The sequence below is a fragment of the Pollicipes pollicipes genome, unplaced genomic scaffold (assembly GCF_011947565.3).
Source record: "Pollicipes pollicipes isolate AB1234 unplaced genomic scaffold, Ppol_2.1 Scaffold_4881;HRSCAF=5763_pilon_pilon_pilon, whole genome shotgun sequence".
Taxonomy (NCBI): domain Eukaryota; kingdom Metazoa; phylum Arthropoda; class Thecostraca; order Pollicipedomorpha; family Pollicipedidae; genus Pollicipes; species Pollicipes pollicipes.
Window position 1 is genome coordinate 15659353 of NW_023596576.1, and position 9542 is coordinate 15668894.

Genomic DNA, 9542 nt, shown 5'->3' on the forward strand with positions numbered 1-9542 from the left:
CCTATTAGTCGCATGCCCCAATCTGTACACATTATAATTGCGTGGTGGATTCGTAGAGCATAACGTCTTCTCAAGGGAGATAGATGCCCAAAAGTGGACACCGGGCCAGACTCTGACCCAACAGACTCAAACCCGACCCCAGTTTTCAGATCAAAGACGGCGGGGCCAATCGAGCGGGTGTAGTCCACGTGACTGATAGGGCGCTGACCGGACCGCCCCAGGGCACAGCATTGGGGCGGCCAGAGCCGCGCCGCTCGCTAACGCAAGCTAACACGGAATCTCAAATGTCATGGGTGATTTACGGCAGGTTGGCCTTTTGAAGGAATTAAGAGACCATGTCGCTCTCCAGCCAACTGACTCCTCCCCGCGTAGAGAAGTCCGCCCTCTTCTGAGCGTTCTCACCAGCTACAAGCCTCTTCCCGTGTCTCTGAGATTATTGACAGCCGCACTCAACAGCTGGAATAGACCGCTGCTTGAGCCCTGATGCTAATGATGGGAAGAGCCTGGAGCGGATCCCGACAGGCTTTGACTCAAGGCTGACTCAGTCGGGGACGAGCCCCGTCAGGCCTCTAAAAAGCCCTGACTCCCATCGGGACGAGCGCTGGCAGGCCTCTAAAGAGCCCTGACTCCCATCGGGGACGAGCCATGTCAAGCCGTTGAAGTTCCTGCACAGGGGCCAGCTCTGGCCTGATTTCGGCCGTGACGACCGCTCGCATGGCCCGGCTCTGATTGCGTGAGGCCTGGCCTCGGCAGGGTGACCCGGTAGCGTGCGCGCAGGACCCGGGACATACCTCCCTACCTGGCGTCAATAGCCCCCAATCGATTGAGGCCGGCGGCGGGCCGCCAGGGCAAACGGAGCCGGGCCGGGCCGCGCGGCCGGACTGGCGCCACCACGGCTGGAGCTCCGGACCTGCGCATCTCTCGCCCGGATGTGGCGCGCTGCGGGAGCCACGGCTTGAGCTCCGGACCCGCGCATCCCTCGCCCGGATGTGGCACGCTGCGGGAGCCACGGCTTGACAAGCAATCGGCCGAATTTGTTCTGGTCCTTCTCCCGGTGGGCGATGCAGGCTGCGTGCTTCGCTGGCGCCTCGACCACCCGCTCTGCACGTAACCGTCAAGTGCCGCGGCGTGACGGCGATTTTTGACCGGTGGCTTTCGAGCTGATGCCGCCTCGAGTGCAGTCAGTGTCCGACGTTTGTAGGATTGACTCTGCCGACGCACCCGAAGGAATTCATCGGCCGCCTGGTCGCTTCAGTTCGTTGCTTGTCCTGGCTTGTTCCTCTCCTTCGCCTCCTTCTCCTGTCGTTTGCCGGAGCCGGACCATAACCGGCGCCGGCAAACGGCAGGGGCTACCGTGCCCCGTGTCGGCACCAGCCACGGCTCGATCTCCTGAGCAGCGCGGGCGGGCTTGCGATCGAGCGGTTGCTGCTGTTGACCGTCTCGGCCTTAAATGGGTGTCAAGGGATCGATGAACACGGCACGCCGCCGGTAGCCTGCCGGTCATGCCGCTCTGTCGGTGTGGGGTGGTGGGAGGGGGAAGGGGAGGGGGACAGTTTGGAGAGGAGTATACGCGACTGTGAGCTGACACAGATATGCAAGTTTAGCTTAAATGTGGTTTCGAGTCATTTTTGTAAGAGCTAAAATAGTCTGCCTCTAATTGTGTCTCAATGTTGCCCGGATTTACCTCGTATTAGCTTTGGCTATTTTCAGAGCATAATGCTGGTTTGAGCAGTTTGAAACATTTTGAAATATTCCTTTACTTTACATTGCTATTGGGGCTTTCCATACTTATGACATCCAGACGAGTCACATGCAGTAAGACAACTGACAAACTGTACATTTCAAAGGGTTGTCTCCCAGCTATCAAGAAGATACCGCGCGGAAGACAGATAGTGAGGATGGTTTACTTCTGCAAAAGTTGTGTCGGTGGCAGAGAAGTGCTTGCACGGCTGTTCGCAAATGTTCTCTGTACAAGCGAATAATGTGCCGTAAATGTAGCGTGCTCAAGGAATGGACCATAATGCGAACGGCTTAGCTACCTGAGGAAAGGAAAGGCACGTGCGTGTATGTTACGACCAGCGTGCTCCTATAAAGCGCGGCAAACAAGGGTATAAACCAGACTATCATTCCCAAGCAATAGCGTAGGGACCAGCTTTGTCAGGTGCTGTGGAAGCATAGTCACTGAATGTGCACTTCGCTTTTTACTGCATATTTCGAACTTTTCTTGGTGTACAATAAACGCAAAAAGTGCCGCTAAAGGGCCACTAAAGCGAGCCTTTCTCGTGACATCACTCCATAGCTACAGATTGGATCTATCCCGGTGGACACCAGTGGGCTGCTCCCGCTGTCAACCAACGTGACTCGAGTCTAAGAATAGCAGCTCAGTTTCCAAAAACTCAGGATATGTGGCCGCTCGTAACTTCAGTTTTGTGCATAACATAAGTAGGTTGTTGTATTCGCGCCATCAGTTCAAAGAGGATTTCACATCCAGCCTAAAAGTTGCTTAATCTAGTGAGATCTAATGCAGAAAATACGTTTTCCATTTACTTGGGGGCAAAAGCAACACCTCATTGCTTTGCGACCATCTCACTTTAAAATATAGTACATTTATGTTGCGATTATTCAGCTGTTGCCTTTCTGCTTGTGCAAGGACTTGTCACATCGCTGCTTTCACACAATTGGCGTCGACTGCTCTAAGTAGACTCCCCCAAGGTTTCGAAACGAATCACCCGTATTTCCTTTGTTAAACGGCATTATCTGAGATGCATGATGGAACTTCGGTCCCTTGTAGGTATATTGTCATACAACAGGCATTATCACTGAAAACATAGTTATCTTTCGTATCCGGGGCTGTCCGAGATTCTGAACTGAATTATCGGCTATCCTTTTAGAAAACGGCTGTTATCTGATATATGTTCATGACGGGATTGAGGTCTCCTGTAAAACTCGGTTATGGCAACGTTAGCGACCTCCACCTAACACCACTACCTCACTGGTTGACAGATTCACGATAATTCCCAATTCCGCGCATTCGGGACGGGCCAGTTCAGATTTCCCCATGTGTCGAGACCTTCACGCCCGGCACCGCGCGAACGCTGTCTGGCGTTTGGTCTCCACGGGACACGACGGGAACGGCCAGCTGTGTCCTGAGCTATGCCGCTACCATGACGCTCACCGACCAACAGCGCGTGACCTTTGGCCGACGCTGACCGCGGTCATTTGCCCCGATTCAGTCTGACCCTTTGACGCCGCAAACAGCGAGCCGGCCAGAAGTACAGGAAACGCCCGGCGCCCGAGTCCCCTCCGGCAGGCCGTCGCCTCTTCACGCCGTGTGTTTGTTGCTGTGTTTGCCTGTCGACGGGGCCGTGTCGGGCAGTATCGACGGCTGACCTGCGGTCCACGGGGAGATGTCTGTCGCCCCGCGTTGCGGACGCTCGCCCGCGCCGAGTACGGTGCCGCGACGGACGGAACACATCGCCACAGCTCTCGCGTCACGTAACCCGGGCCAGCTGGGACGTTCTCAAGCACGCCGCGCAACGACGCCCGCCGGTCGCCGCGAGCGAGCCGCGCCCTGGGAGGTCCTCCGCTGTGCGCGGTGCGGTGGCGCATGGCTGCGGGCGGAGCCGAAACGGATTTTCCCACTCGAGCAGGGCTGTCAGGCGCCCCTCCCCCCTCCTCCCCTCCCCCCCCCCCCGATGGGCCGAGCGGTTTACAAGGTGCTTTTGCGGCGGTTTAGCACTAGTTTTGCGTTCTTTACGATCAAAACAGGCAACAGAATGGCCCGGTGATTCCCCACGAACGGGAATTCACCAGCGTAGCTCTACCGAAGTCCGAATAAACAGGAAGAGTCACTTGAAGGTTGAGAGTGTTTGAAACAAGCGCCATTGGTCTCAATTAATGAACCAAACGGCAGCATCGTACGGACAAACACAGATCTTTTCGGTGCTGAGAGACTCGTGCTTCAACAGATCAACCCAGCTGGCTGAGGACATATCTTTTGCTGGGATAACGGTGCACAGATAGACTCACTCGCCTTCCTCAATCCCGCCCTGACCCGCCGGACCTTTGCCACATCACCAATATCCAGGTGTATCTCACCCTCCGCAAGATCATCACTAGCGTGGGCTCATCTCGCCTTGGACGGAACCTTACCTGAACAAGCCCTGCCTTGAACCGAAACCACTTTGGACGAACCCTGCCCTTCAGTAGGCCAGTCTATTCTGAACGACTCTAGCCTGTATGGTCAGTCAGCAAACAGGAAGAGCACGTAGCGCCCGTTTGACCAGCCAGCAGGCAGGCAGAACACCTAGTGTCCGTATGACCGGCCAGCAGGCAGGCAGAACACCTAGTGTCTCTATGACCGGCCAACAGGCAGGCAGAACACATAGTGTCTGTATGGCCAACTAGCAGGCAGAACACCTGGTGTCCCTATGACCGGCCAGCAGGCAGACAGAACACCTAGTGTCTGAATGGCCGGCCAGCAGGCAAAACACCTAGTGTCTCTATGACCGGCCAGCAGGCAGACAGAACACACAGTGTCTTAAATGGACGGCGACGCCCATAAAACCGGCCGGGAATGCACCACTAAAAAAGAGGCCATCCACGTGCACACGCGAGCTGCCTGGGTCACATGAGCAAGGACACACTGGTCGATCAATTTGGCACAATGCGAAAACTTGCTGCATTGTAGACGGCGCTCCATTGGTTGAATTTTCACGGTCCAACCCAATCAACCAATTTTAAATCCAATTTGTATTTTTTAAACCCATCAGTTGGCCTTTTCACATATTCCAATTCCGGTCTCGTTTTATCCTTCACAGCAAAAATTATCTGCATGCATAATCCGTATGAATTTATCACGTTTTACACTAATGAGCGTAAAATGCAAAATACGACTGTGTGCGCATGCATTGTAAACGAATTCGTGAATGGACACTGACTTTTCAGTTCATTCGAACCCTATCCTGCTGGCCAGCATTGAAATCCCAATGAACTGCAATGATTATCACTGGAAGCCTTTCTAGTTCCAGTCCAGTCAAACTCACAGATCAATGTTGAATACGTGGATAATATGTGGAGTCAGTCTGCACCTTCGTGGTCGGACCCTTTCAACTATTGCAATTTTAAGTCACATCTTTGGATATTAAACATAACCAGTAACTAATGTGTGTCACCTGTACAAGTAATTAAAGCGATGTTGAGCTAAGGTCTGTCAACTTTCTCTCATAAATCTAACCCTTGCCGTTATGCACCGATGGCAGCCTTGCGCTTTACGCGTCAGTTGAATCAGCTTCCCTGATTCGCGGCACATTCTAGCTTTGACTTTGATATTGAGCAGCAGCGCGCAGTTTTGTGTGGACTCCGATTCCGGCTTATGGAGGTGTGACGCAATCCCGAAATCCGCTCAGGCGTGGTTGATTCGATTCCAATGAGGGCAATTAACGAGCGTAATTGGTCTACGGCATCTCGTGCACACAAAAGCAGCCGGGCCATATAACAATTTAGCTGCTCGCATTTCTACTAGACATCTCGCCAATGGCTTGATTGAATCAGCTCCGACTCCGACGCACAAAATAAGATAAACGAGTTTATTCCACTCCGACACAACACAACTTTTGTTTATTCCGGGGCCGATTCTGAATCCACTTGAACTCACACACATGTATGATAGATATCATCGTTTTAAAAGAGAGCTTGACCTAACACATTCTTTGATGCTCCTACGCCCTGATAACCACCATTTAAAAGCTTTGATTTCGCAAAGCTTACGCGTTTTGTGTACGTTGGCCCAGCGTTTGACTGCTATCCACATCCATCATGAGAGCCAACACGTCACTTTTTCTCTCAATGTTTGTGTTTGTTGTCCATAGTTTTCAACTGCTCCCGGTCACCGCGATTTTCTCATAAATCCTGAATGTTCTCTCTCACTTTGGTGTTATGTTGTTCTTCACATTTTTCGCAATTATTTTTGTTTGCTTTGTTTGTGATGAGGTCTAGAAGGCAGCCTTCTTATCTTAGTCTCCTTTGTTCTCTATATTAATTTCCTCATTCTCTCCCTCCTTTTTTATCTCTTTCACTTTATTCGTTTCTCTCTCTCTCTCTCCCTCTCTCTCTCTCTCTCTCTCTCTCTCTCTCTCTCTCTCTCTCTCTCTCTCTCTCTCTCTCTCTCTCTCTCTCTCTCTCTCTCTCTCTCTCTCTCTCTCTCTCTCTCTCTCTCTCTCTCTCTCTCTCTCTCTCTCTCTCTCTCTCTCTCTCTCTCTCTCTCTCTCTCTCTTTCTCTCTTTCTCTCCTGCCTTTCTCTGCCTTCATCTTTCTCTCCCCTTTCCGTTAAGTTCCCCTTGAGCCACTCACTGCCGCTCTCTCCCACCATAGCATCTCTGTTATCGTCCTCACCACCCTTCTTGATATTATGATCACCATCTCACGACGTCCTTAGTACCTCTGCTCTCGTCGATTTCGCCATCACTCAGTTATGCTCTGAAGGCAATAAGCACTCTATGTGTACTCGGCTGGCACATTCATCTGTGTCGCGTCACTGTCAATGCCCCCCCCCCCCTCTCCACTGCCCCCTCTCTCCACAGCCCCCCCCCCCTCCGGTGATCGGGCCGGCAGTATGCCTGTGGCTAGACGGCCGACCGCTCTGGCTCATAAACGTGCCATTACTGGTTTTCATGGGAGGAAGCAGTCATTGCCGTGTACCAAATTAGCTTGAGGCATTCGCCACGGTGGTATGTTCCCGGGAATCATTACACTTCACGTTGTGGTTCAAGGGGTCTCCAAATTTTGGTGGTGCGATCGCAGTATCAGGGTCTAGAAAGGCGAATGAGCTTGGAGTTACAAACCCTCAGATGGAATATCGTTGTCGTAGCTCTGGTGCTGTCGTCTTGTCGCTTTTGTAATGTACTGCTCCTTTCATATGAGGGAGACCTACGTAGTTGAATACTTGCCCATATGTTTTGCCAACATGCAAATGCTGGCAGATTTTTCACGAGATAGCGTCGGTGAATGGTGACAAAACTAGACTTCACTTTATGTCAGCTTTCTTAAGTGCTTGGTGTCCCAGGTAAAAGTAAACCGACGATTTTCTCAACAGCGGTAAGTGTGTTCACTGCACAATCGAGACTGTGCTAGCATTCGATTGCCAATTCAGTGGCGAAACACAACCAGCGACGGTGACAGTGATCAGAGATACCACAGCCGTCAAATCCTGACAACAAAAGATGCTCCAGGTGGCCCCTGTGCGGTCCAGGATGCACAGTAGCCAAGCATGATGCAGGTGGTCGGCTGTCTGTCTGACCTTGTCGACGATGATGTGACACCTCAAGTCTGAGGGTTCCCTTGACCGCTTCAGGCCCGCTAGCCTGACCACGTGGGCATGGTTCTTGAGGAAACTCATGAGTCATAGCATGGTTCTCGAGGAAACTCATAGCATGAAGTCCGGGGCGACAGGTCGGGGAAGTTTTAAGCTGATGTCGGGCTCCGGGAAATGGGCATCAGCCCGTGCCGTGCGCAGTGCCACCCCGTCCTGTTGGAGCCCCTCTTTGTCCTGATCAATCAAGAAAAGTTACCGCAAGGACACCTAGAAGGCTGTGAGAGAGGTTGCGATGTAGCGCTCTGGGAAGGTATTTGGGGACTGCCGTCCTCTTCCCGCCAAAAAGAGCATTTTCGGTCGAGTTAAGACTTGACGAACGTGAGTTTAAAGCATGAGGTGCCTACGGTTTTTGTGCTCGGGCCGACTTTCATGAACAAAGCTGCCTTTCCTTGTTTACAGCTGGTCGATTTACCAATATATTTTCTGTGATTTCACTCCAATTTAAGCTTTTCAAAAATGCAGGTGCACGTTTGCTTAAAATTGGAAATTCCGCAGCAGCAAAACAAGTTTGGAATCTACCAAAAGCTAAAAACAAAGCTAAATCCTATTTTGGCATCGTAGACGCAACTTAAAGCAGCTGAAACCAAGGGAGAAATCGCGCTTTGGGGGTGAGATGGGTCAACGTTGTCGGGCCCTATTCTGGACCATTGGGCTCCTTTTATTTGTCAGAAGGCCGCTGCTCCGGATCACGATGCCCGGCTTTTCAGGGTAATCAGGCCCTTTGCCGAGTCCCTTTTGTAATCGGAATATCCCATTTTCGAGAAAACTTTTCTATACGTTATAAGGTCTTGTTATGTAACAGGAGGCTTTGTCCGTTTGCTGTTCACTGTTGGCTCCCGGTATTACTCAGAAGATCCCCGTTCAATGTTTTCTAATTGTCCACATTTTACCACACGAATATTGGATACAGATGATAAAAGTTGTATTACAGGGCAAATTCCGCGGAGTCATCCTGAGACGACACTGCTCAGGAGGCTCTCTTATGAGGAGCCCGTTTCGATCCAGGAGGCCGCCTGAAAAGGTCTGCCGGCTCAACATTTGTGTAAGTTGTTAAGTACATTTGCGAAGGGCTGTAGACAGTAGCACTAGCCTTATTCCCCGGAGAAAAAAAAACAGGAGAATGAAGATACAGATGCGTTGAAATTTCACCAACATGCCTTTATCGACACAACATCAGAAACAACACTCTTCCTGTTGTTTCGAAAAAGGTATGGTGCCGAGATATCAGCGCATCTATATCTCAATTTTCCTGGTTTTTCTGCGGACAATAAGGCTATTACTACTGTCTTATCAAGCTTAAAAGTTGACCGAAATAGATGGATGTGTCTGCTAACCCTCCACATGCATCGCGCTCAGCCACGCTCGTAATTTGTAGCTCATTTATGGATGTAATTCTGCCCGTGATATATGCTAGTAATTTCAAATCAATATTCTGCCGTGTCCCCCTTAACTTTGTTCAACATAATTTAAAGTTCTAGTACAGACTATTCAATGCAAACGACACGTATACACGGTATCTCCTTGCAGTGAATGTGCGCAGCAACATCACCACGTAACCGTGATTAAACACAACGGGCTGCGGAACGATACATTGTGCCCGGCCTGGTTTCTAATCGTTCTCATCTCCCTTTCATCAATACGATCACCGGTCTTACGGAGACGCAGGCTGGGGTCATGTGATAAGCCGCATGGACGGAGGGCGGTGACGACTCCACCCCTCGTTCAGTGGGCGCTGAGTATGGTAGAAATCATTTGGTCGGACGTGGATCTGACGAATGCCTCGTCTGGGAATGTCCCCAGCCTCCGCGAGCCTCACGTAGACAGCGCTCGCCTTTCCGTCTCGGTATGCTGGCCTCCTTTCGTAGAAATCTGTCGCATCGGCGCTGAACTAACGTCTCTATTCAGCGCCTCTCACCGACTATCCGCACGTGACTGGAAACTCAGCTGCATCCTAGGAAGTCGCTGGATGTCCTGTACGTAGGTTGTGGCGAGGAGGCTGATGTCTTTATATATATATATATATATATATATATATATATATATATATATATGTGTGTGGTGTGTGTGTGTGTGGTGTGTGTGGTGTGCGTGGGGTGGTTGTGTGTGCGTGTGTGCAGGTGTGTGTGGTGTCTGTCTCACTCCCTCGTGTTCGACTCACGCTTTCTTATCT